Source organism: Lontra canadensis, unplaced genomic scaffold (genome assembly GCF_010015895.1).
Source record: "Lontra canadensis isolate GAN:19392208 unplaced genomic scaffold, GSC_riverotter_1.0 scaffold30, whole genome shotgun sequence".
NCBI classification, from domain to species: Eukaryota; Metazoa; Chordata; class Mammalia; order Carnivora; family Mustelidae; genus Lontra; species Lontra canadensis.
Genome location: NW_022631024.1, coordinates 16,358,043 through 16,383,995, shown reverse-complemented (window position 1 = coordinate 16,383,995; position 25,953 = coordinate 16,358,043). Strand labels below are relative to the sequence as shown.

Below are 25,953 nucleotides of genomic sequence, written 5' to 3'. Positions count from 1 at the left end.
AATTCATCAAATGAAAAAAAAAAAAAAAAAGAAAGAAAGACCCCCAGGTTGAGTACCCAAGATTGCAAGTACCCATGTAGTGCTCAGAATAACAGATACCAAAAGATCAAAGTACACTGGGGATTAAGAGAGGAACCCCAAAGCTTATGAAAGTGCCCCAACCACCCACAAGGAAAAAAAAAAAAAATCCCAGGAGGAACAATCAAAATGGCAAAGAAGTCTTAAGAGCAACGACGAGGCACTTCTGTACTTCTCACCAACATCATTCCCCTCCCTGGAAAATGATTTTCAACCTAGCATCTAATACTCAGCTGACCAAGTCAAGTGTGGGGATAGAAAACGACACTTTCAGACTCACACAAGGGCTCAAAACATACACCTCAGAAAGTTGCAGAGGAATATACTCTGACAAACGAGAGAGCAATCCAACACAGAGACAAACGTCACAGCAGTTAACTGTTCCTTCCTCCTTCCTGGAGGAAGTGATCTCCTCCTCCTTCCCCAGCAACAGTGAGGGCTGCCCCACACCCAGCTGGGGGGAGGACCAGTCTCGCTCTAAGAGAAACCTGTTCCCTCTACAGCCTCTCGGCTCAACAAGACTCCACGGTGACCCACCCAAACAACTAAGACACCTTGTCCTTAATGACAACATGGCAGACTGGACCAACCAATTGGAAACCTGCCCCCTGTGGACTTCCACATACCTGAGGCAATCATGTCCTCATTGTTTAAGGCCACTTAAGATAGCCACGGTTACTGATGCTCCAACTACCCAACTGAAACATGCATGGGATCCAGGAAACAAATGATCCAACAGAGGGACAAAGCCCCAGAAATGACAACCGAAGGAAGCCCAAGATGGCCACTACACAACAGGCAGGTCAGCACCCATCCTGATGAGAGCAGAACAGACGGTTCCAGGGGACAAACTCACAGATTATCAGACGTCGTTGGGCAATTATAAAATAGCATTTGCAGCATTTTACTGGAGCGTTTCTTAAAAAAAGAAGACAGAAGTTTTAATGTTCAATTTATCAATTTACCTATTCTGGTAGTGCTTTCTGTGTCCCACTTAAGAAATTTGTCTTATCCAAGATCGTAAAGATATTCTATGTTTTCTTTTAGAAGATTTACTGTCTCATCCTTGACAGTTGTCTCTATAATCACATAAGCATGATTCTGGATATGATCTGAGGCATTAAGACTCATGGTCCCAGTGCCTTTTTGGAAAAGGCCACCTTCTCCCTTTGTCATGTGGCACCTGTGTCATAAACCGACTACTTCTGTGAAGTTTATTTCAAAATCGTTTTTCCATTCTATCAGCCTATTGTCTATCCCTCTGACAACACAGGGCTACCCTCACTGCCGCAGCTTCTACGAAGTCCGCACGTCTACCACGGCAGGTCTTGCAGCTCCGTTCTTCCTCAAGAATGCGTGGCTTATTCTTGGCTCTTCGCGTGTTCATATAAAATTTCAGAATCAGTTTATCAATATCCAAATGAAATAACAAAAGCAAAGCCTCCTGGGATCTTGACTGGAATCACATGGAAGCCAGAGTTTAAACTCGGGAGAACTACTATCTTTACAAGGCCACACTCACCAGTGCTGGTGAGTACGTGGGGCAAGGACAACTCTCACCCACTGCCAGTGGGCATGCCGATTGGCGCAATCACTGGAAAACTGCCAGCTGTCTGCTGAAGCTGACCATGTGCCACCCCGCAACCCAACCCTTCCATTCTAGGTATGAACCCAACAACACGAGAACATCTACACATCCCGGGAGATGTGTACAAATGTCACCAGCAGCATCATGCAGAAGGGCTCAGGACGGAAACTTAGGCAAGCTGAAAGTATGTCACCAGTAGAACCAGTCAATACTACATCCACACAACGGAATACTATACAGCAACGAGAATGAATAAACTCACACACAAGGACATGGACGAAACTCGCAGATACAATGTTGAATGAAAGCAGCACACACAGGAAAGAAGCAGAGCAGAGATGGGGGCAGTCCATTACGAAAACACCAACAGGCACAAACCTATTACACACCGAGTTACCGCAAAATGAAAAAAAAGTAACTGTAAGAAGAAAACGCTGGGAAAAAAATCTCTATACCTTGGTAGATCCAGCCAACTCAAAATAGAGAAGGTAACAGATGATCTAATTAAGACAGATCAGCAAACATGTTCAAAAAGTGATCATGGGCGGGGGTGCCTGGGTGGCTCAGTGGGTTGAGCCTCTGCCTTCGGCTCAGGTCATGATCTCAGGGTCCTGGGATCGAGCCCCAATTCGGGCTCTCTGCTCAGTGGGGAGCCTGCTTACCCCTCTCTCTCTGCCTGCCTCTCTGCCAACTTGTGATCTCTCTCTGTCAAATAAATAAATAATCTTAAAAAAAAAAAAAAAAAAGTGACCAAGGGCACCCAGCTGGCTCAGTCAGCAAAGCATGTGACTCTTGATCTCTGGCTTGTGAGTTCGAGCCCTGCACTAGAGTAGAGATAACTTAAAAATAAAATCTTTACCCTAGAAAAAGTGACTACATATGAAACTTCAAGGAAAAACCCAAAATATGAAAAGCAAAAAAATCTCTGACCACAGTGCAATAAAACAAGACATAATGAAAGCAGAAGTACAAAATAATCCCATCGGTTGGAAACCTTAAAACTCTCTTAAAAATTTTTTTGAATCAAAAAGAAATTCAAAATCATCACTGCAGAATACCTAGAAAAGCACAGATGGAGAAAAGAACACTAAACATCAAAACTTTTAAAATAGACAAATTTGTACTCAGAAGACATTTAGTAATCTAAAAACCTTACATTTCTAACAGAAAAGAATAAAATTAAGCATCCAATTCTAGAAGATGGAAAAAAGACCTGATGGAGGCGCCTGGATGGCTCAGTGGGTTAAGCATCTGACTTGGTTTTGGCTCAGGTCCTGATCTCAGGGTTGTGGGATTAAGCCCCGTGTAGAACTCCCCACTGACAGGGGAGCTGCTTGGGATTCTCTCTCTCCCTCTGCCCCCGCCCCCACTCTCCCTAAAGAAGAAAAAAAGACATGACTTAATGCTGAGGGATGCAGAAACAATCATTGAGGAGCAAGCCAAAAGTAATTTAATGAATATACTTGAATAAAATGGAATTAAAAATAGTTCTTTGAGGGCCTCCTGGGTGGCTCAGTGGGTTAAGCCTCTGCCTTCGGCTCAGGTCATGATCTCAGGGTCCTGAGATAGAGCCCTACATCAGGCTCTCTGCTCAGCAGGGGCCTGCTACCCTTCCTCTCTCTCTGTCTGCCTCTCTGTCTACTTGTGATCTCTGTCAAATAAATAAATAAAATCTTTAAAAAAAAAATAGTTCTTTGAACCAAGAAATAAAACAGATAAACCACCAAGAAAAAGGTATGTGGGGACACCTGGGTGGCTCCGTTTGCCTTCGGCTCAGGTCACGATCCCACAGTCCTGGGATCAAGGCCCGAGTTGGGCGCCCTGCTCTGCAATGACCTCCTTCTCCCTCTCCCTGCTGCTCTCCCTGCTTGTGCTCTCTGTCAAATGAAAAGAAAACGGTACGTGCACCTCATTTTACAGACAAGACACTAAGTCTGAGAGGTTGCAAGACTGGCCCAAGGTCACTACCAACAAGTCAGGACACTGGAACACCTGAGCTCAAACCCAGGTCAGCCTGACATCCAAGTCGGCTCCAAAACACAGGCACTCAGTGGGCCCCAGAGAATGACCATGTGGCCACCAGGATACGATGCCCACAGTACTCCCAGGCTCTGCCAGTACTCCCGGTGCCGTGGTGAGGGTGCGGGTTAAGGGTGTGCTGGAGTGGGGTCTGGGCAGGCACTGCATCGGGGAGGGACTCCAACAGAGGTCCCAGAGCCCCAGAAAGTGTGGCAGCTCCAAGCTCCTCATCCACAGGGGTCTGTCTTGAAGCTCCAAGCCACAGTTCCTGCCAGACGGTTTCAGTGACCCTTGTCATCCTCCTGACCAACTTCAACTGTTATGGCTCCTTTCTTCATGGGCCACGGGGTCAGTCAGTCCCTACACACCTAGCTCACGGGCATGGGCCGAAGCCTGCAGAGGACTCTTGACTAGAAATCCACTGCAGTCCGGAAAGAGTTCCTGGCCTAACTCCTCTTTTGAAAATGCAGTTAATTTAACAACAACAAGAAAAGACAATTTCAATTTACAGCTGGAGATGGACAGTTAGAGAGATGTGCCACACACAGGCCTCTCTCTCCAGGGTCAGAACTTGCCAGGGACCCGGCAAATAAAAGAAACACATCTCTCTCTCTCTCTCTCTCTCTCTCTCACACACACACACACACACACACACCTGTACTGGATTCCTCCTTCCTTTTCCACCTCCAGAGAGCGGTGAATCAGCAAGTGAGCAGCTCTCGGCAAACGCCACTAAAATCTATGTTCTTTCTGGTACAGTCTGATTTAGCAGAGAACAGACACTAGAGATGGTATTTGTATTGGACTGTTCTTTCTCACCGGATCAACAAAGCGGTTTCCGAGCGCCACCGACAGATGAGCAGACACGCGTGACTGACTCGGGTAGAGCCCTCTGAGCCACCAGGGCCCCACCACCAGCCGCCAGGGCACTCGGGAGGAAGCGGAGCAAAGCACAGAGCCCGGGAGAAGCTCTTGCCAGGGAAGAGCCAGGGACGCACCGACAGCCCGGTCCGGGGACCGCTGCCCACGCGCGTGGCCGTCGTTCGCATTCACACAGGTGGCCTTTGCGACCGGTTCTCTGCAACCATTAGCTGTCGCAAACACACATTCGGCCTAATAAATGCAAATAATGCTCAAGGATGCAAGAGCCGCTCCAGCTCAAAAGGGGATCACCACTAGCCTGGGGGACACCCTTCACACCCTCTTCCCTCAGCGCACAGCGACCCGGCAGCAGCTCCCGGTCAAGTTACGCTCTACCGACAGGGAAGCTCCCTAGTGAGCGGCGGCTCGCCTTCTCTGGGCGCACCCTGGTCATCTAAGAAAATGATATACCAATCCTGCTCATCCTTTTGAAGGCCGACATTTAGCATTTCCCTGTGTAACTGTGCCACATTTACCCACTGCCCTACGGAGAGATGTAGGAACTACTGCCAACTGTGGGCGCCTGGGGGGCTCGGTCAGTTAAGCCTGTGACTTGGATTCGGGTCATGATCTCAGGGTCGGGGGACTGAGCCCTGCATCAGGCGCCCCAGCTCAGCGGGGAGTCTGCTTGTCCGGCTCTGTCTACCCCTCCCCCTACTTGTGTCCCCGACCTTCAAACAAATAAACAAAATCTTAAAAGGAAAAGTTATTTCCAACTGTGTACTACGACAAACAATGCTACAACCAAATTCCCAGTACGTGTTCGTAGACACACCTGGGCCAGTATCTGTGGACTGTCTGACATTTCTATGAAACATATTCTCGTTTGTGCCCAAGGAACTGAAAGGCTGGAAGGAGACCCCAGACCCTCTCCCAGGTGAACGACAAAGGGCAAACGCCCTCCAACAGCCACTCACAACAAAACAAAGGCCCCATCTTCCAGCCCTCCTCTGACCGTGGCACTCCTGGGGCTCCACCGGGAGGAGGCAGAAGAGAGGCCACAGGGACTTCCTGACAAGCCCCAAAGGAGACTCCCAAGCAACAAGGCACCGCACCTGGAGGGAAAGGCGCCTTTAATCAGAGGGATGAAAGAGCCCCGCAGGTGCACCACGCCTGCGGGTTTGCAGGGTCGCGGTCGCTGCCACTGCCACTGCCACCACCACCACCACCACCACTGCATGGAGGACCGTCCGCACCACTGCAGAAGGGGCAGTCCTATTGTCCCGGCGTGGAGACCACAGGTGAAGGAGGAACGGGCTGAGGTCACTCTGTCCTCTGCTGTCAAGCCCCTCCTGTCCCATATACCGAGCCCCAGGCGCTGGGGTGTCTGCTCACAGTCACGGTTCAGCAACAACGCAGGCCCCAGAAATCCACCTTTTCTTTGATGAAAGTAAATTACTCACCCACACACGCTGAAGGCAGGGGGGCTAAAAGGACCGAGTTGGTTTAAACAATCTCCAACGAGCCCAAAGGACCAGCCCCCAGAACCCACATGCTATTCATTCCGGGAGCCTCCAATGCTACAGGAACCGAGGAAGATTACCATCACTGGGCCACCAAGGTGTGAAGTAACAAAAAGGAAGAACCGGAAAATAAGGGATCAGCGTTCCCAGGGGCTTTCACCAGCGCACCTGTGCCTGCACAGGTGGAAACACACCAATGTTATTCACTTGTTGTTCATAACGAGTCTTACAGCAAGGTGACCCGCACTGATGGAACTCACTTCTCACAATCCTGCCGCCCCCTCGCCACCCCATCGTCTCCCCCACCAGTCCTCACACACCACACTGTGCCACTCCCTACCCTAGACAAGTTCCTGTCCCAGAGTGCACGGCCTATTCTGTCCCCCACTCCCGGGACGACACCAAACCCTATGACCCGAAGACCCTGGGCAGGGCTGCGTGTGCTGGTTACAGCTGCTCTTTGCTGCCACCAACGGCTACCCCGCAGTGTCATGACTCATCCAGAGTGGCAAAGAACGAGGTGACGGCCTTTTTTATTCCTTAAGAGAACAAGAAAGGACCCAGTGACAATGCTGGGGAACCATATGTAAAGTAAAATGTCTTTTACTTGTCTTTATTGACATTAAGATATACCAATAAGGGCATCTGGGTGGTCCAGTCAGTTAAGTGCCCGACTCTGTCGACTCTGGATTTCGGCTCAGGTCATGATCTTGGGATCGTGAGATCGAGCCCTGCCTGAGCAAGCCCTGTGTCTGGCTCTGCGATGAGCGGAACCTGCTTAAGATTCTTCTCTCTCTCGCCCTCTGCTGCTCCTCACCCCACCCTCCCTCTCCCCGCCCCTCTCTCTCTCTCAGGAAAAAAAAAAATGTGCCTATAAAATTCCTGTCTCCTATTTTCCAGCGGTCACTTAAAATTCATATGCAGAGTTAAAGCATTCCCATTAGTGGAAAACAAAACTGTCCTCAAGACAGCAGTCATCTCTTGATCTGAAAAAGGGATAGCAGAAAGGATGAAATGACTCATTTTCTACTTTGTGCACTTCTGGAGTGTCTGGGTTTTTTTTAACAAGCCTGTATGGTCACCGACACATTGTTTTTAAGGTCTGGGTAAACTGAGCAACACAGAATCAACGCTCTGCCTTGTTTCTGAGCTGAGCAGGGGCCACAGTCACAGCAAACACTCTAAGACAGGGTTCACCCCATCTGGCAGGAAATAGAGGCTCAAAGGCTGTACCCAGCTTGTTGAAGCCCCTACCGCAAGCAGATGTGAGGGACAGAAACAAACATTCCCGTCTGCCCGATGCCCAGTCGGGGGGAGCCAGGGTCATAGGCCAGCACGCTGCAGAGCCTGCCTTGCACCCATCAGCTACCTGAACACACTCATCTTTACTCCTCAAGATATTTACTCGAAATTCTCCAGGAATAGCAGGGACTCGGCACAGGGCAGCAGCAAGTAACCCAACACCCCCAGCAAGGTGGTATTTACCACGTACAGAGAGAAGGATGGCAGAGTGCTCTGATGCACCTGCCCCTCGGGGAGACCCCTGGTCAAGGGGTCTGAGCTCCTGGAGGTGACGGCAGGGGCCCTTTGATTTGGGTCTCAGTCTTCTGCATGTAGAACAGGGCCCAGCACACTATTAGAAACACTAACATCTAGTCAACAAATGAGCCCCAAGTGTATACGCCTGCCTACTCCAAACCCCTAGGCCTTGGCTGGTGCTGCATCCAGGAACCATTAATAGCTACTGCTTATTGCGAGCCTGCTTGCCTAGTGCCAGGTACCTTAGAAACACTTTGGCGAGCGACCTGCTGAAGGCTTCGCCCCACCCAGGAGGAAGGCATTACTGCCGTATTTTGCAGACAAGGAGGACAGGGACTCTGAAAGATGACCACCTTGAATCACCCAGCTCGCAAGCGGTTGAACCTGGGTTCAACCAGGAAGAAAGCAGGGGACCTCAAAGCCAAGGGGTACCCCCCCATCAGGAAAGGAGCAGGAGGGGGCCAGGCATGCCCCCCTCTGCCGGTGACTTCTCCCAGGTCAAGGTAAGGACGCCGACCCTGCGGGGCCAGAGGCGCCATCCCAAGCCACACCCCCGCTGGGCACTTTCTCTCCCCAGAGCACAAATCCTTCCGCACCTGGCCTGATGAAATACCATCCGGGCATCTCCAGGGGTTTCATCTCTGCGGTCACTTCACCCAGGAGGCGTGATTTCCTGGAATAACCAGATGGGGAAAGACAGGGCCGAGAGGCCAAGGGGTAGAGCAGGCTGAGTGGCTTAGCAGACGCACACGACAGCCGCGATCAGGAAATGCAACAGAGGGTTGGCCTCCAAGTCAGTCCCACACAGCAAGAAATATCAACAGCAAAAACCACCAAGGGCTGCAAAATGGGAGCCTCAGACACCTCCAGAGAGGCCAGGCTCCGGGGTGTAAAGGCTGGAAGAAAACATCTGTGCCAAGAGCCTACCTGTGCCTCTCCTCGCACCCCCTCCTGGCCCTCCCCCAGGGAGAGCACCTCCTGCCAGGGCCACCTCTCCAAGCCTCCAGACCACGGTAAATGTCGCTCCCAAAACAAAAGCCAGGATACTACCAGGAAAGCAGTGCCTTCGATCTGGGAAACAAGCTCATCCAAAATGATGCGTAAAGGCCACTCATTCAGTGAAGTCCATGGTCCAGAAACACTCACGCTCGTACACTATTGTTTATAAACGGACACAGTTTTCTGAAGTTATTCAGCAGAACTCTTACCAAAATGCCATCCAAGTGGAAGAGTCCACACCGCAGAAACCCTCACATGCTATTATACACAAATTATATGTTTCTCAAGAAAAATCTGGCAGAATTTTACCAAAATTGTGTAACATCCAAAAATTAGAAATAGCCCAGATGTCCATCAATAGAAAGAGGTTAGGGGCGCCTGGATGGCTCTGTGGGTTAAGCCTATGCCTTCAGCTCAGGTCATGATCTCAGGGTCCTGGAATCAAGCCCTGCATTGGGCTCTCTGCTCAGCAGAGAGCCTGCTTCCTCCTCTCTGCCTACTTGTGATCTGTCAAATAAATAAGTAAAATCTTAAAAAAAAAAAAAAAAATAGGAAAGAGGTTAAATCAAGTATATGCACAAAGTACTCTCTGCCATTGCCAACCAGATGACGTAATCCGTCGGAGAGACCATCGCAGAGCACACGGCATTTTATTACTTGCAAAGGGAAGCATGCTTTAAGAATATAAATGTGCATGTGGGGATAATGTGCACCATTTTTCTTTTCTGGAAGGAATGACAAGAAACTTCTCATAGCGCCTTCTCTGCAGAGAGACTGAAAAAGAGCCCTTACACCTTTTAATCAGCTTAAATTTTCTAACTACCTTTTTTTAAGATTTTTTTTTTTTTACTTATTTATTTGACAGAGAGACAGATCCCAAGTAGGCAGAGAGGCAGGCAGAGAGAGAGAGAGGGGGAAGCAGGCTCCCCGCCGAGCAGAGAGCCTGATGTGGGACTTGATCCCAGGACCCTGGGATCATGACCAGAGCCAAAGGCAGATGCTTTAACGCACTGAGCCACCCAGGCGCCCCTAACTACCTTAAAAAAAAAAAAAAAAAGATTCTATTTATTTATTTGACGGAGAGAGGCAGTGAAGAGAGGGACCACATGCAGAAGGGAGCTGGAGAGGGAGAAGCAGGCTCTCTGCTGAGCGGGGAGCCCGTCAGAGCCCAATGCGGGGCTCAATCCCAGGATGCTGGATCATGACCTGAGCCGAAGGCAGACGCTTAACAACTGAGCCACCCAGGCGCCCCCTCTACCTTTTTTAAAAAGTAAACTGGAAATATCTGGGCCGTGGAATTATAAATTATTTTCGAATTCTTTTCTTCATACACTTGTAGATTTTTTAAAACTTAATAAATATTATTAAAAAAAAAACACTGAAAGTGTGATAGATCTGTATATATTAATCCGAACAAATTCTCTTGACACGTTTAAAAATGCATGTTGTGGTACAAGAAAAGCAGTACGACCCCATCTCTGTGTTCTAGAAGCTACCTACAAAGGGCGGCATTTACAGGCGCATCCAGGGTCTGGGAGGATAGACACGCCCAACTATAAACAGTACTTACTGCCTGGGAAGCTGGAGGAAAGAGCTTTCATTTTTTTCTCCTTACACTTGTTTTTTTCTTGTTTTTAATGAGTACGTATACTTTTGCAATTAATTTTACATCAGAAGAAAATCCCACTTTCTGCTCGAGGACAAGGTCTCCACTGTCCCCAGCGGCTCGGGAACACTCAGCCCATTGACCCTCACGCCAGGTCAGCCAGGCGGCAGGGACAGGCCCCCCTCCCAGACAGGCGTGCATTCCGTGCGGCCCGGACAGAGCAGTTCTTGAAGCTCTGCACTGTGTGTAAACAACACCTGCCGAAAAGAGCTCCGGGAGACACAAAGGAGCCCTGGAGAGAGAGCCAGGATGACCTCCTTTTTCCAGTTGGTCCTGCAGAAATGCATCCCATCATTCTACACAAGCATACGATCTCCAAGGTGATCTCCAAGGTCAGTGGGAGAGTCACCTCCGGCTTCCCAGGGCCCAAGTCCTACCTGCCCTCCCCCAGGCTGGTGACCAGCCACAGCAGAGCGCTCACACAACAGGTTCCCATCCAAAGGGCTCCAGCGCTCCGGAAAGCAAGCTGACCCACAAGCTTTCTACTGCAGCCCACACATTTCTGATTTCAACTTAGAAACACACTTTTAATACTCCACGGCTTGGCATACTGTTTTCAATGGATACTTCTTTCTTTCTTTTTGTAAGATTTTGTTTTTTAAGCATCTCTACACCCAACGTGGGGCTCAAACTCACAGCCCCGAGATCAAGAGTCACATGCTCCACTGACTGAGCCAGCCAGGCGCTGACTTCAAGTCTGCTACATGTTCCAGGACCTTCCCCCGCCTACCCAGGCCGAGTGGCCCTGACTCCTCTGCACACTTCCACGACAGCCTCCTCGCAGCTCCGCTACCCCTTCTGCACGCAGGCACCCTCCCTGCCAGACACCGAGAATGGTGAGCCCCAGGAAGCAACAGAATTCTGCTTTGTGGCCCACACTCCCTCCCTCACTCCACGAGGGAAAACGTGTCAGTCAATAAACAAAGGCAAGAGGGCATTTATAAGTTGTCATCTAGGGGCGCCCGGGTGGCTCAGTGGGTTAAGCCTCTGCTTTCGCCTCAGGTCATGATCTCAGGGTCCTGGATTTGAGCCCCGCATCGGGCTCTCTGCTCAGCGGGGAGCCTGCTTCCCCCTCTCTCTCTGCCTGCCTCCCTGCCTACTTGTGATCTGTCAAATAAACAAAATCTTAAAAAAAAAAGTTGTCATCTACTGACAGATGACCGAATAAACACACTGTGATATATGGAATGGGGTATGGAGTATTATTCAGTCAGGAAAAGGAATGGAGTCTTAACACCTACTACAGAACAGATGAACTTTGAAAACAGCATGTGAAAAAAGCCAAACACAAGAGGGCAAACACTGTATGATTTCACTTAGAGAGAGAGAGAGAGAGAGAGAGAGAAAGGAGACGGTGGTTGCCAGGGGCTGAGGGAAGGGGAATGAGGGATCCGTGTTCAACGGGTACAGGCTCAGTTTGGGAAGGTGATAAAGTTCTGGAGACGGGCGGCAGTTGCACCACACTGTGAATGCACGTGAGGTCACTGAATTGGTACTCTTAAAAACAGTTAAAATGATAAACCTTAGAGAGAGGCCTGGGTGGCTCAGTGCATTAGACATCTGCCTTCAGCTCAGGTCCTGATCCCAGGGTTCTGGGATTGAGCCTGTGTCAGGCTCCCCCCTCCGTGAGGAGCCTGCTTCTCCCTCTGCCCCTGCTCCCCAGCTTGTGCATGTGCACCCCCTCTCTGACAAATAAATAAACCTTTGGGGAAAAATGATAAACCTATGTATACTCTACTACAAAATATTGTTTTAAAAAAGCGTATTTAAAGTTGTGAAAAGGGGCACTTAGGTGGCTCAGTTGGTTGAGCATCCGACTCAAGAACTGCTCTGTCCTGGGCCGCACGGAAACGCACGCCTGTGGCCCGGGATGGAATCCACCCTGGAGACAAGGCTGGAGTCAAAAGTGACAAGGGCCGAAAAGGACTGAAGAAGGAGCCTGCATTCTCCCTGTTCTGCAAATGCCCCTCACGGGAAATAATCAGCAATGCACCCCAAGATGTACATGCCAGGATGCGCCCTAAAAATCTGTTTACAAGAAATGGGTAACAACAGTTCAAATGTCTAACAAAAGAGGATTCGATAAATCATGGCATACCCATATAAAGCAATTACACAACTGATAAAATATATTTTGGGGGCTCCCAGCTGGGAGTAGGGGGTAGACCATGAGACCCTTGATCTCAGAGGTCATGAGTTCAAGTCCCATGTCGGGCAGAGAGCTTACTTAAAAATAACAGTATTAGGAAAATACCTATAATGTTAAGAACTATAAACTGTGAGTGGTATATACAGTAGTTTACTGATTTTGTAAAAACAAACACACACTCAAAGGAAATACACCAGACTTTACAGCGATTCTCTCTGGATGATGAGGTTACAGGTGATTTGTATTTGTATTTTTATCTTTATTCTTTTCACTATTTTTCATTTTCCTTCCCAGTAAAAATGTTACTTTTACGAATAGGGAAAAACATTTGTAACAGGCCTTGCAAAGAACACATGCTCCAGGGGCACCTGCTGCAGGACAAGGACTTCGAAAATCAATAAATCACTGCTTTTGCACCACCACCAAGAGGAAAAGGCCAGTGGGTCTCTCGGAGGAGGAGAAAAGCATACAGAGCACAGCTACAAAACCAGCTGCGGAGGTGGGAGCGGAAGGAAGTACTCTCAGAGAGACCGTGAAAGACCGCCAGCAAGTTAAGATCAAGATCGACCTCATTCTGGCCCCCACCCCCGCCCCCCCCTCTGCAGGAAGCCCATGTTGCTGCCGGCATCTTCTAGGCGCAACCCAGCCACGGATGACAGTCAACAAGTATTGGGAACGACAAGGCTCAACCAAGACTCCTGGCTCGAGTCACACAGGCAGCCTCCCTCCGGGTGCAGAGGCTCCCCGCAGGCCTGCCACAGGGACAAACAATGACCTGTACCACCGACAGCGGAGCTGGGGGTTTGGAGCTCCCAGGTGAGGAGGCCTGGTCCAAATGGCACCTTTAAAACCTAAAAGCTTGTCATAACCAATTTTATTTCATCAGAAATCTCACCGTCTTTCTCCTCTCTCTCTCTTCCCCCTGAGCACCACAGGCGATCCCTTTCTTTGTCCAAATGACAGACCAAAGGTTCCTAAGGTTATAAAAGACCCAGAAAAAATGGGACTTTCTTAAGAAAGAAATTGAGTCATGACTTGAAAAGCAGACAGTCTAGTTAGGCCTGACCAAGATATGAAATTCAGAGCATAAAGCCCAACAGATCTCTGCTGGAAATTTTATATTTCAAGGGGAGGATACTGCTTTAAAATCCATGTAGACAGATCCTATCTGATATCTGCCAAACCACAACAAGATACAAATGCCTGACGGTAGAGAAGCCTCATTATCAAATTGAGAAATACACCGCACTAGCCCACCTGGCCTCTTCTGGTTTGAAACAGAAACCAACATAGAAATGATCAATCTTAAATGGTAGAACAATGAGACATATAACCAGCATACAGCCATTAGCAACATGAGTCAGTACTTCTTTGTGCAAGCTTAAAAAAAAAAAAAAGCTTTAAAGTACCATAAAATAATCCTTTGCAAAAAAAGAGAACTGAAATTTAAAAGTGGGTGGGGGATGGTGAACAGGCATAACAAAAATCCCTCGGCCAGGCCAGGCCAGGCCAGGCCAGCAGACCGTGCTGGAACTAGTTCTGACTTGCCATTCCTGAAATTCCACTCTCCCAGGGTTTTCTGGCTCTCCCTTCCCCAGGCTCTTTACCCATCTGGGCTCCAAGGAGACTGGAGAGGACCCAGGCCACTGTAAGCAGCAGCCTCTTCCCCACCCCCCATCCCCCCCCACCCCCCCCAAGCCCCAGCGAGCTGAAATAAAGCCCCTCCATGCGGCCTTTGAAAGCTGAACGTTCACAGGTAAACCAAAGCTTGCGGGGAAAGACAGAGTATTCATCTCCTTCCCTAACAAACCAGCTAAAAACAGTCCAGAGCCAGACCTGGCCAGAATGAAATCAGATAGAAAAAAAGGGCCAAGAGGCAGGAAGCTGGGAACACTGACAGGGGGACATGGCCCCGCTAAGATGTCTCAGTTCCACAGCCAGTGGGCCTGGAGGAGGTTCCGAGGGGGGTTTTAAGAAAACACAACAAAACCAAGATGGTTGTGGGAATGTCAAAATGCACCAAAACAAATTCCCAGCAGATTACAGAATCACTCAGCCCAAGAGAGGGTCTCCAGGGACATTTACAAACAAGCTACAGGTGTGGCCTGGGTCGCAGCCGTCACCTGCCACCAAGACTGGGGTCAATTTCCCCTGTGTTAGCCTCAGTCCCTGCTATGCTCACCAATAAACACCGTGAGCAGCCTAGCTGTTCTAGGCCAGTCTAGTGCTTCCAGGCATTAAGTAGTAGTCGTGATATAAAAATATCAGCTATGGGGGCGCCTGGGTGGCTCAGTGGATTAAGCCTCTGCCTTCGGCTCAGGTCATGATCCCAGGGTCCTGGGATGGAGCCCCACATTGGGCTCTCTGCTCAGCGGGGAGCCTGCTTCTCCCACCCCCCGCCCCCCCCCACCACTCTGCCTGCCTCTCTGCCTACTTGTGATCTGTCTGTCAAATAAATAAATAACATCTTAAAAAAAAAAAAAAATCACCGAGGGATAGAATTTGAGGGTGGGGAAGTCACAGGGCCATCAGCCAGAGGAACGGGAGAAAAAGATCAGGACTGGAGCAAGGACCAGAAAACTCGGCAACCAACAAAAACAACATACATTTTCATCACCCTCCTATGGACAGAAGCAGTTTGCCACAAACAGAAAGTGAGGCTCACAAGAGCCCCAACAGATACCCAAGACAAGGCATTAATTATTCCCATTTTACAGACAGATGGAGGAGTTGCAGCTCAGGAACTTGCATAAGGTAACCCAATAAGGAGCAGAATCCAGGCTCCAAGAGACACCTGCCCGAACAAGCACAGGCTCCCCAGGTGATTATTTGCCATTCCCAAAGGAAAGCAGTCATCCTCCAAAGGCAGGAGTCCCCAGCCTCTGCTTGTTGTTCTCAGCATCTCCCACTGTTCTAGAACTGCCTTCAGCCAAGCTGCAGACCTGCCTTTAGAAGGGACAGGCACCCCTAGACCCAAGGACGGTAACATTACCACACAAGCCAGTTCCTGGGGGGCTCCAAAGGGTACTCTCTCCCGTCCTTGTCTCTCCACAGGGGCCCAGCACTGAACGAACAAGGGCCCAGAGAGAGATGTTCCATGGGCTGAGTGCCTTAGCCCCAGCACCTGTGGCATCCACCGACTGGATCGGGTCAGCCCTATGGGTGGCAACGCAGCGGCTGGATTCCATCCCAGGGGGTTGATGGCAGGTACAGAAACAGCAGCAGGAACAACTATTAAATACTAACTGTGTGCCAGGCTCTTTTAGCTCTTTCACCATCACCCTAACCCTACAAGGCGGAGAATGCACTATTTATGCCAGCAAAGCCTCTCTAGACCCTAGATTTCTCTGGCAGAAGAAGGATTTGCACCCCAAAGCCTGGGCCTCCCAGTCCCTTACACCACACATCACTGTACACGGGGCCGGAAGGCTGCAGATGGAAACCACGCTAGGACTTCAAACGGATGGTTCCAAAACCCAAACTGGATAATGTATAAAGCCACATAAAATGCACACACGATCTTAAGAAGGGGGGGCGGATCTCAGGGCTAATTTAACAATCCTGGAAACCAAAGGCTTCTGAAGGTTTCTCCCTGGCAGCCATGTAGCAAACGACACAGTCTTGAGAGCCTCCCCAGCCCCCGTTCTCCCCACTTCCTCCAAGCTAACCATCCCCTGGAAAAACACCTCCTCTTCTTGCCTAAAGGTGGGCTCGGACCTCCCACGATATTTAGAAAGCGAAGGAGAAAAGAGAAAGCCACCTTCCAATTCTGTATAGGCAAATTCACTCCAGAGGCCCACGATTTCAATAGTGCTGTTTCTGACTTAGGAGAAGGGACAAAACGAAAAAAGAAGGGAAGGAGGAAAAAAAAAAACAAAAAAACAAAAACAACAAAACCCCATCTGGCAGGCCCCGAGCAGCGACATCCTGTTTATTATTAAACATTCTCAGCAACAGAACATTAAGTATTTCGAAAATAATCCTGCCGCTCGCGCACGGAAACCGCGGCCGTCGGCGGCTCCGAGCCCCCTGCCCCCGAACGCCGAGTCCGCGAGGCCGGGGGGGGGGGGACCGCCGCGCCCCCCGCCACCCCCCAGCCCTGCGGCCGTGGGGGACGCCCCGACCCCGGGATTCCCGCTCGGGGTGGTGCCCGGGCAGGTCGGCCCGGGAGAGGAGAGGGGGCGGGGGGCGCGGGGAGGCCGCCCCGACCACTTCCAGAGCAGCGGGGCGCTCGGGACCGCCGGCCTGGACGCTCGGGAGGCGGCCCCCGGGACGCGGCGGCCCCCGCAGCCCCGGCCCCGCCGCCCGCCCAGGCCGCGCGGCGCCGCACAACAATGGCGAGCCCGGGCCCGGCCAGCCCGCCGCCGCCTCCCCCTCCCAGGCCGTCCCCCGCCCGGCCCCGCGGCCCCGGCCATCACCCCGGCCGGCGGGCCCCCGGCGGCGGCGCGGCGCTCGCGGACGGAGGGCGGCCGGGCCCGGGCTCGCCGCTGTCAGTCAGCCGCCGCCGAGACAAAGCCCGGCCGGGCCGCGCCGCCGCGCCGCCTCCATCTTAGCGCCCGACCGCCGCCCCGGCCCCGGCCCGGCCCGCCCCGCGCCGCCCCGCGCCGCCCCGGCCCACCTGGTCTGGTTCCGCGGGCGCGACTGGGCCGGGTGATGGCGGTCGGGCGGCGGTCGGGCGCGGAGGCGGCGGGATGGCGGCGGATTGCGAGGCGGCGGCGCGGCTGCTCGCTCGCTCGCTCCCTCGCTCCCTCCCTCCCTCCCGGGCTCGCTCGTCGCTCGCTCGCTCGCTGGAGCCTCGGAGCCTGTGTCTCGCCGCTCGCCTCCCTCTCGCGCTCGGCTCCCCGCCCCCCGCCTGCCGCCGCCCCCGCCTCCTCCGGCCTCCGCCTCCCGCCGCCGCCCGCCGCCGCGCCTCGGACCGCGCAGCGCCCCCTGCCGCGCCGCCCGGCCTGAGGGGGCATAGGGGCCCCGGGAGGGGAGGGGCCGGGCAGCGGACCGGGGGGGGGGGGGGGGGGAAGGGGGAGGGATCCCGGGGAGGCTGGGGGGAAGGGCACGGGAGAAGGAGCGGTGGGGGGTGCGGGGTCCCGGCCCGGGAGGGGCGGGGCCGGACAGCGCGTGGGTGGAGGGAGGCACGGGAGAAGTGGGGGCTGGGGTCCTGGGGAGACGTGGGGGGAGGGGCACAGGAGAAGGAGGGGCTGGGATCCCGGGAGGGGCGGGGCCGGGCACGGGAGAAGTGGGGGATGGGGTCCAGGGGAGACGAGAGGGTGGGGAGAGGCACAGGAGAAAGGGGGCTGAGGTCCCAGGGAGATGCAAGGGAAAAGGTTCGAGAGAAGGGGGACTGGCGTACCCGGTAGGGGAAGGGGCCTGAGGGGGATGGGTAAAGGCCGAATTGGGGCTGGGGAGACTAGGGGAGGGAGCCGGGAGAAGGGGGTCTGGGAAGCGGGTGGAACTTGGGACTAGGGCCCGGAGAAGGAGCCCAGGAAGGGGAGGGGAAGGGGATCCCTGGAAAGGGAAAAAGGAGGAGGCCCAGGAGAGGGGGTTGGGGCGAAACGGGGGTGGGGGGTTTAGGGGGTCCGGAATGAGTGGTCCGGAAGAAGGGGGGCTGGGCTAGAGGGGGCCTGGGGCGGTGAGGCCCAGACGGAAGGAGGGTTGAGAAGGGAGGGGGCGCGAGCCCGGATCCCCGCCCCCTCCCCTTTCAGAACTGCCGCGCTTCCTAACAGACAGTGAGCCCAGATTTTGTTATGTGATGTATACACCGAGAGGAAACAGAAACAATACATTGTTAACTCGAAAGCAACGTTGTTGCACAATATAGATACTGTATCCGTTTTTGTAAAATGAAAAATAATAAACCAATCATCTTCGGCGTTTGTGTATTTGTGTGAATGCAAAACAAAAGGTCTGGGAGAATGCACTCAGCGCTCTTGGTTACGTCTGCAGTCTGAAGTCTGAAGTCTGGAGAGCCACCAAGAATTCTCGCTTTTTATTTTCCGAAAAATTGGCAATTAGAAAAACAAACGATTTGCAAAAGCGAAAAACGAAATGTAGCTGGGACCTGGAATCCAAATCATCCGCCCTATCTCTGACACCTGTTCACCTACACTTTAAACAACAGCCACAGGCCAAACTCTTGTGTGCCTTGGTTTGGAGTGGTTTGTCTCATTTAACCCAGCCCTGGGGCAGATGTTATTTTTCCAGTTCACGGGTGAGAAATGGAGATTCTGAGAGGTAAGTAACTTGCCCAAGGCCACAAAGCAAGACCTGGGAGGAAGATCGACCCCCTTCAGCCTAACTAATAAGGTTAGGGTTATAGCAGAGCACAGCTCCCGCACACAGTAGGTGCTCTGTAAATATTGGTTGGTTTGTTGAAAGGAGAAATGAGTGGCTTTTAGGCTGTAGACTCTGGAAGAATTGGGGGGTATCTTTTTTTAATTACCCAAAAAGAGAGAAGAGAAGATGAAAAGCTTGAGTCTTGAGTGCTCTGGGAAGACAGAGGCTATATTAAGGATATAATTAAAGGATATATTAATGACCACAAAGGGGATAAAAGTCAAGTCAACAAGCACTCTGCTCCCCTGGCAGGTCTGGAAGGGGAGTGACGCCCTCTGGGGACAGGAGGGCTGCTAGGTTCTGGGGAGTTCACTGGCCCCGGATGCTTCACTCTTGCAAAACCCAAGGATCTGGCGGCATCCAAATCCCTTTGAGGGTTCTGGAAACACTCCTCTTTCTGCACTTCCCTGGAGTGACAACACCAACAATGCTAGGTGCGGTTTACTGAGCATCTTTTCTGGGCCAGCCATGATGTTAAGCACTTTACAAGAGATAACTTCTTAATACTTGGGAGACAGTTACTATTGTTCCCGCTTTCTGGATAAGAACACTGAGGTCAGAAGGTAAGTGACCTCAGATAAGGCATAAATTTGGCTTTCATGGTAGGGCAAGGGTTGGAATTCAGCAGTGCCTTTCTTTGAAGTTTGAGCCTTTCCTAAGGGAAAGCAAAGCCAAGATGCCCCAGCAAGTATGGTGGCTGGCTATGGATGGAGGCCATCAGCCAGGGCTGGCACCTGAGGTTTCTCCAGGACTCTGAAGCCGCCTGTCCAAGCTTTCTCAGAACTAAGGACTCAGAGAGACCAGAGAGAGGAAGAAAGAAAGAGGGAGTGGAGCATGAGGGTTGGATCAAGGCTCCGGGGGTCACTTAGCCCCAAGAGACTGCCTGCAAAGTCAAAGGGGACATTCAAGGGGACATTTCTCATGGCATCAACGTTACTGTAAAAAGCAACTGTCCAGAGTGGGACTACTGAGAAGAGGGAAGGAGTGAACCAAGCAGCACAAAGCTGGGGAAAGTTGGCGTGAATCAATGAGCAACAGTTTAACTCATTTGTGTTTTGTTTTTTTCCTTTTAAATCTCAGGAAACTTGGAACTTTGCGTGTGGGTGGAGAAAACTCTTCAGACCCCCAAAAACTGAGCAGAAGGGGAATTTCATCCATCCCTAGAGACCTAATGCAGATTTTACATATTTATAATTTAATTCTTCCCAAAATGTGATCACTGAGTTTTATTATATTGCCGTTTAATATTTTTGCATAATACTTACATATGTATTTCTTTATCCATGATTTTCTTTGTTGAACCTCAGTATGGCTAGATGTGGCTCTCCTTCACATGAATTTCTTGTGGAATCTACGAAACCCTGTCATTGTGGTCTATTGTGGTGGTGGTGGTGGTGGTTGTTTTTGAACTCATCCGGAAAGCTATCTCCTTTTATGCTCTCCCTCTTCTTTCTCTTCCCTGTGCTCTGGCTTCTTCTTCTCTAACCCCCACCACACTGTGACATTTCTTCAATGATAGTCCCCATCGTGCCTGTGGTTGTCATTTACATACATCCTACAAGACTAGAAGTTCATCCAAACAGTCACTAATTATTCCATTTGAATTCTCCAGCACCCAGCACACAATCTGTGGCACACAGTAGGTATTTAATGAGAGGTTATTGAAAGAAAGAAGACAAAATTTAAGGCAGAGATGGGGCGCCTGGGTGGCTCAGTGGGTTAAAGCCTCTGCCTTCGGCTCAGGTCATGATCCCAGGGTCCTGGGATCGAGCCCCACATCGGGCTCTCTGCTCAGTGGGGAGCCTGCTTCCTCCTCTCTCTCTGCCTGCCTCTCTGCCTACTTGTGATCTCTGTCTGTCAAATAAATAAAATCTTAAAAAAAAAAAATTTAAAGCAGAGAGAATTTGAGACTCAGAGAAGGAATCTGACCTCTGCTGGTGGCGTGTCCAGTCCCAGCCTCACGGGGAAGCCAAAAGAGCTTCCATAAATCACTCCATCGCCTGGAAAATCTAAGGCTTTGCTGAGCTTCTTTCATCCATTTAATGGGGAGAGTTCCATTTACGGAGCACTTTCAGATGGGGAAACTAAAACACAGACAGGCTTAGTGATAAACCTGAGTTCACACACGGAGCTGGTGGCAGAATTGAAGAAGAGAAAGGCTGGGAGTGGGAACACACACCTGCAGAGGGCTTGGGGTACCAACACCCACTTTCTGTCTATCACAGCCTCTTTGCCCGGATTTTGTGAGTTAAGGTCTATTATTATCCCCATTTTACAGATCGGTAAAAGGAGGCTCTAGGACATTCACCTGTCCCTTCTTGGTTGCCAGATACTTGTCATATCACTGTGGTTAATAGAGGTTTTTTGGTCATCCAGACTCCAGGGCCAGCCATTAAAGAGCCGGCCCAGGCACAGGGCCCAGGGGTGACTCCAGGGGTCTCTCCTGAAACCTGGCTTCAAGGCCAGCCTCCCTCCAGCCACTCCCAGACTGAGTATTGTCCACAACATGGGCACGCATACTCTCGCTGGCTCTGTAGTACACAGAGGCCCAGGCAAGCTCACCCCAGCTCAGCTCCTCAGTGGGCCCGGTCCTGGGTAAACCCAGAAGCAGGCACTGGGTCTGTGCCCTTTCCCCAGGCTGGCCTTCAGCATGGAGCCATGGTGGAGGAGTGCAGGATTTGGAGTCAGACCGACCTAACTCCAATTTTGTCTCTATCCTCATTTACTGTGTGTCTTTAGACAAGCGACTCTCACTCTCTGAGCCTCTGAAAATTGGGGAGGAGGTCTATGGTGCAAGTGGAATGAGATTATGTGCCACGGCTGTCGGCACAAGCTGGCATCTAGAAAGCAGTGAGTACACATCTGTTACTACTGTTTGCCCTTCCTATTCTCACACATGACAGAGAACGATGTCCCTTGTCAGTCTTCCATTGCTGTGTAACAAACAGCCCCCAAAACTAGTGGCTTAAAACAACTTGTTATTTCTCACCATTTGCTGAGTTTGGGGCTGGTTCCTCTGCCCCACCTGGTGGTCACTGGCATGTGATCTCTCTGAAGCAAAATAGTCCAGGCTTCCTTAGAGCAGGGCAGCTGGATTCCAAAACAGGGAAAGCAGAAGCAGACAGGCCTCCTTGAGGTGTCACTTCTGCTGCACTCTGTTGGTCAGAGGGAGTCACAGGGCTGGCTCAGACTCCAGGGGGAGGGGAAATAAACCCCCTCTTGAGGGCAGGAGCTGCGAAAGTGTACAGGGAGTGAAAGGTTGCACGGCAGCTTGTTTGTCCATAAGCTTTCAGGTTCTCAGGACCTCTTGCTTTCCCTCATCCCATGCCTTAGCCAAACCTCCGCCCATCCTGTCTAATGAAGACATTCCACCCAACTGCACGAAAGGTTTACTGAGCTCTCTCATGGCCAGGCCTGTCAGAGCACTGAGGAATGGTTAGAAAAGAAATTTGCAAGCGTTTCACTCAAGAGGCTCCCAAATTAAGGGGCATTAAAAACAAAAACAAAACTGCAATAAGAAAAACTGTGCGCGCGCTCTCTCTCTCTCGCTCTGAAAAATAAATAAATAAATAAATAGAATTTAAAAAAAGAAAAAGAAAAACTGATCTCTCCGGCTCTCACACCTGCCAGACACGGCCCTGAGGACGGTCTGAGTCATCAGGGACTGGGCCGGGCCTGATTCGGGGCTTCCTCGCTCCCCAGTACTGCAGGATGTTGTAGTAGCCTGCCATACAATCCAGGAATGGGAGGCCTACGACTTGTGTAGTGACCACATGTTCCAGGATTCCTGGAAGGGCCTGCTTTCCTATTCACCGCACCTGTTCTCCAAAGTGCAATGCACTCATGACAGAGAGCGTGAGTCCCTATTTCAGTCATCTTAACTGGAGTATGTGTGTGGGGGGCGGGGGGATAATAGTCCAGCGAGATGGAGAAATGGATTCCAACAGCTGGGGAGACTGAGGGCGCCTTCTTGGTGCAGGTGCATTTGATGCCAGGCTTTGAAGGAAGAGAGGAGTTTAATCAGAGGAGACTGGGCATCAACATTCCAGATAGAGGGGCCAGCTTGAACAAAGGCCTGGAGATGGGAGTGTCTGGGCACTGGGAGAGGATCACAGGCTGGCTGGTGGCCACTGGAAAAGTGGCCCCAGCTGAGAGAATGTGCATTCCAGTAGGAATGGGAGCCTTGAGCTAAAAATACGACACTTGGGTCTGAGCGCACATCAGGGGGCCCTGCACAGACCTAGGGACTCACACCACAGAGGGCAGCATCTGAGTCTCAGCACTCAACACACGGAAACTAAAAGCAGCTCCTACAAGGGTCTGGATGACAAGGAGTGTCCAGGGCAGAGAGCCCAGTCCCTTCTTTACACATCACACCAGATTCTTACAAATCTGCCCACATGGGGTGCTTGGCTGGCTCAGTCATGATCCCAGGGTCCTGGTATTGAGTCTCATGTCCAGGCTCTCTGCTCAGTGCGGGGATAGGGAGGGTGGAGGGAGTGGTCTGCTTCTTCCTCTCAAACTCCCTCTGTGCTCTGTCTCTCTCAAATAAATAAAATCCGGACGCCTGGATGGCTCTGTGGGTTAAGCCTCTGCCTTAAGCTCAGGTCATGATCTCAGGGTACTGGAATCAAGCCCTGCATTGGGCTCTCTGCTCAGCTGGGAGCCTGCTTCCCCCTCTCTCTCTCTGCCTGCCTCTCTACCTACTTGTAATCTCTCTCTGTCAAATAAATAAATAAAATCTTCAAAAATAAATAAATACATAAATAAATAAATAAATAAATAAATAAAATCTTTTTAAAAAAATCTGCCCACCCTTCCCCACCAAGGGGAGAGACAGGAGGAGGCAAAGAGGGAGAGAGCCAAGACTGGAGATAAAAGAAGATTGAGGGTAAGATTGAAAACTCAGCAACTTCAGCTGAGAAAAAGCAGCAATTATTGAGGGGTGCAGTTTGAGAAGAAAAAGGAAAGAAAGGAAGAGCCAGCTCTCCCCAGAGGCTCCCAAGTAAAGGACAGGAATGGCAAACACCAGCCAGCCATCCCGCCTGCTGGTTTCTGCACCCGTCCTTGGCCGGACCCCTGAATTGAGGTCCACCTTTCCAGTGAGCTGTTTAAGAGTGTTCCTCAACCCGCAGTTCCAGGAAGAATCCATACCAACCACAGAGGCTGGCACGGGAGGTGGGGGTGGTGTGATAAATTGGGAATGAAGGAAAGTCGTTGGCAAGGACATTTAGTAACCATGTCTTGCCCTCTGTGGTTACAACTCTCAGAAAGGTAGGTGCTAGACAAAGAATAGATCTCAAAATCTAACCTGATATCAAGAAAGAGACAAGACAACCCAAGAATGGGAGGAAATATTTGTAAACCAGATACCTGATAAGGGTCTAATCACCAGGGGGCACCTGGGTGGCTCAGTAGGTTAAAGCCTTTGCCTTTGGCTCTGGTCGTGATCCCAGGGTTCTGGGATCCAGCCCTGCATCGGGCTCTCTGCTCAGCAGGGAGCCTGCTTCCCCCACTCTCTTTCTGCCTACCTCTCTGCCTACTTGTGATCTCTGTCAAATAAGTAAATAAAATCTTAAAAAAAAAAAGGGTCTAATCACCAGGATGTATCAAAAACACTTGCAACTGGGGCACCTGGGTGGCTCAGTGGGTTAAGCCTCTGCCTTCAACTCAGGTCATGATCTCAGGGTCCTGGGATCAAGCCCCACATTGGGCTCTCTGCTCAACAGGGAGCCTGCTTCCCCACCTCTCTCTGCCTGCCTCTCTGCCTACTTGTGATTTCTCTCTCAGCCAAATGAATAAATAAAATCTTAAAAAAACAAACAAACAAACACTTGCAACTCAACAACAAAGAGACAAACAACACAAAGGAAAAATGGGCAAAGGACTAGAACAACACCTTTCTCCAAAGATACACAAGTGGTCAACCAGCACCTGAAAAGATGCTCAATATCATTAGCTCCCTGGAAAATGCAAATCAAAACCACAAGATGTAACTGCATACCTGCCAGGATGGCTCTAATCTAAAAGATGGACAGTAACAAGTGTCAGGAGAGACGGAGAGATATGGGAGCACTCTTATAGCACTGGTGGGCTTTTAATGGTGCGGCTACTATAGAAAATCTGGTGGGTCCTCATAAAACTAATCATAGATTTATCCTGGGGCACCTGGGTGGCTCAGTGGGTTAAGCCTCTGCCTTCAGCTCAGGTCATGATCTCAAGGTCCTGGGATCGAGCCCCATATCAGGCTCTCTGCTCAGCAAGGAGCCTGCTTCCCCCTCTCTGCCTGTTTCTCTGCCTGCTTGTGATCTCTCTCTCCCTCTGTCAAATAAAAAAATAAAATCTTAAAAAAAAAAATCATAGGGGCGCCTGGGTGGCTCAGTGGGTTGGGGCCTCTGCCTTCGGCTCGGGTCGTGATCCCAGGGTCTTGGGATCGAGCCCCCACATCGGGCTCTCTGCTCAGCGGGGAGCCTGCTTCCTCCTCTCTCTCTGCCTGCTTCTCTTCCTATTTGTGATCTCTGTCTGTCAAATAAATAAATAAATAATCTTAAAAAAAAATCATAGATTTATCCTATGACCCAGCAATTCCGCTGGTAGGCATACCTAAAACAATTGAAAAGAGATGTTCAAATACAATGTATACCTGAATGTTTATAGCAGCCTTATTCACAATAACCGAAAGGTAAAAATAACCCAAATGTCCATCTACTGAGAGTGGATAAACGAAACGTGGTAGATCCACCCTAAAATACTATTTAGCCATTTAAAGGAATGAAGTACTGATCTACACTACAACATGAAGGGATCTCAAAAACATTACACTAAGAGAAAGAAACCTGATGCAAAGGCCACATGTTGTATGATCCGTTTATATGACATTCCCTGAAATAGGCAAATCCACGGAGACAAAAAGCAGATTAGTGTTTGCCCAGGGCTGGGGGAGGGGAGTGACTGCTTAATGGGCATGGGGTTTCCTTCTGGGAGGATGAAACAGATCTAGAAACAGAGCTGATGGTTGTAGGACACTGTGAAGGTACTAAATGCCTGTGAATTGCATACTTTAAAAGTAGTTAAAGGGGCACCTGGGTGGCTCAGTGGGTTAAAGCCTCTGCCTTCAGCTCGGGTCATGATCCCAGGGTCCTGGAATTGAGCCCCACATGGGGCTCTCTGCTCAGCAGGGAGCCTGCTCCCCTCCCCCCGCCCA

General features: G+C 50.8%; 1 protein-coding gene across 3 annotated transcripts in view; it reads right to left on the bottom strand.

The window, feature by feature from the left end:
• PRRC2B (proline rich coiled-coil 2B) overlaps window positions 1-17,103 on the bottom strand; it is an 84,891-nt gene extending 67,788 nt beyond the window's left edge. For all 3 annotated transcript variants that reach the window (XM_032866110.1, XM_032866109.1, XM_032866111.1), the window contains exon 1: window positions 17,041-17,103. The gene's annotated coding sequence lies outside the window, so the exon portion shown is untranslated. The remainder of the gene's footprint in view (window positions 1-17,040) is intronic.
• Window positions 17,104-25,953: the final 8,850 nt, after the last annotated feature.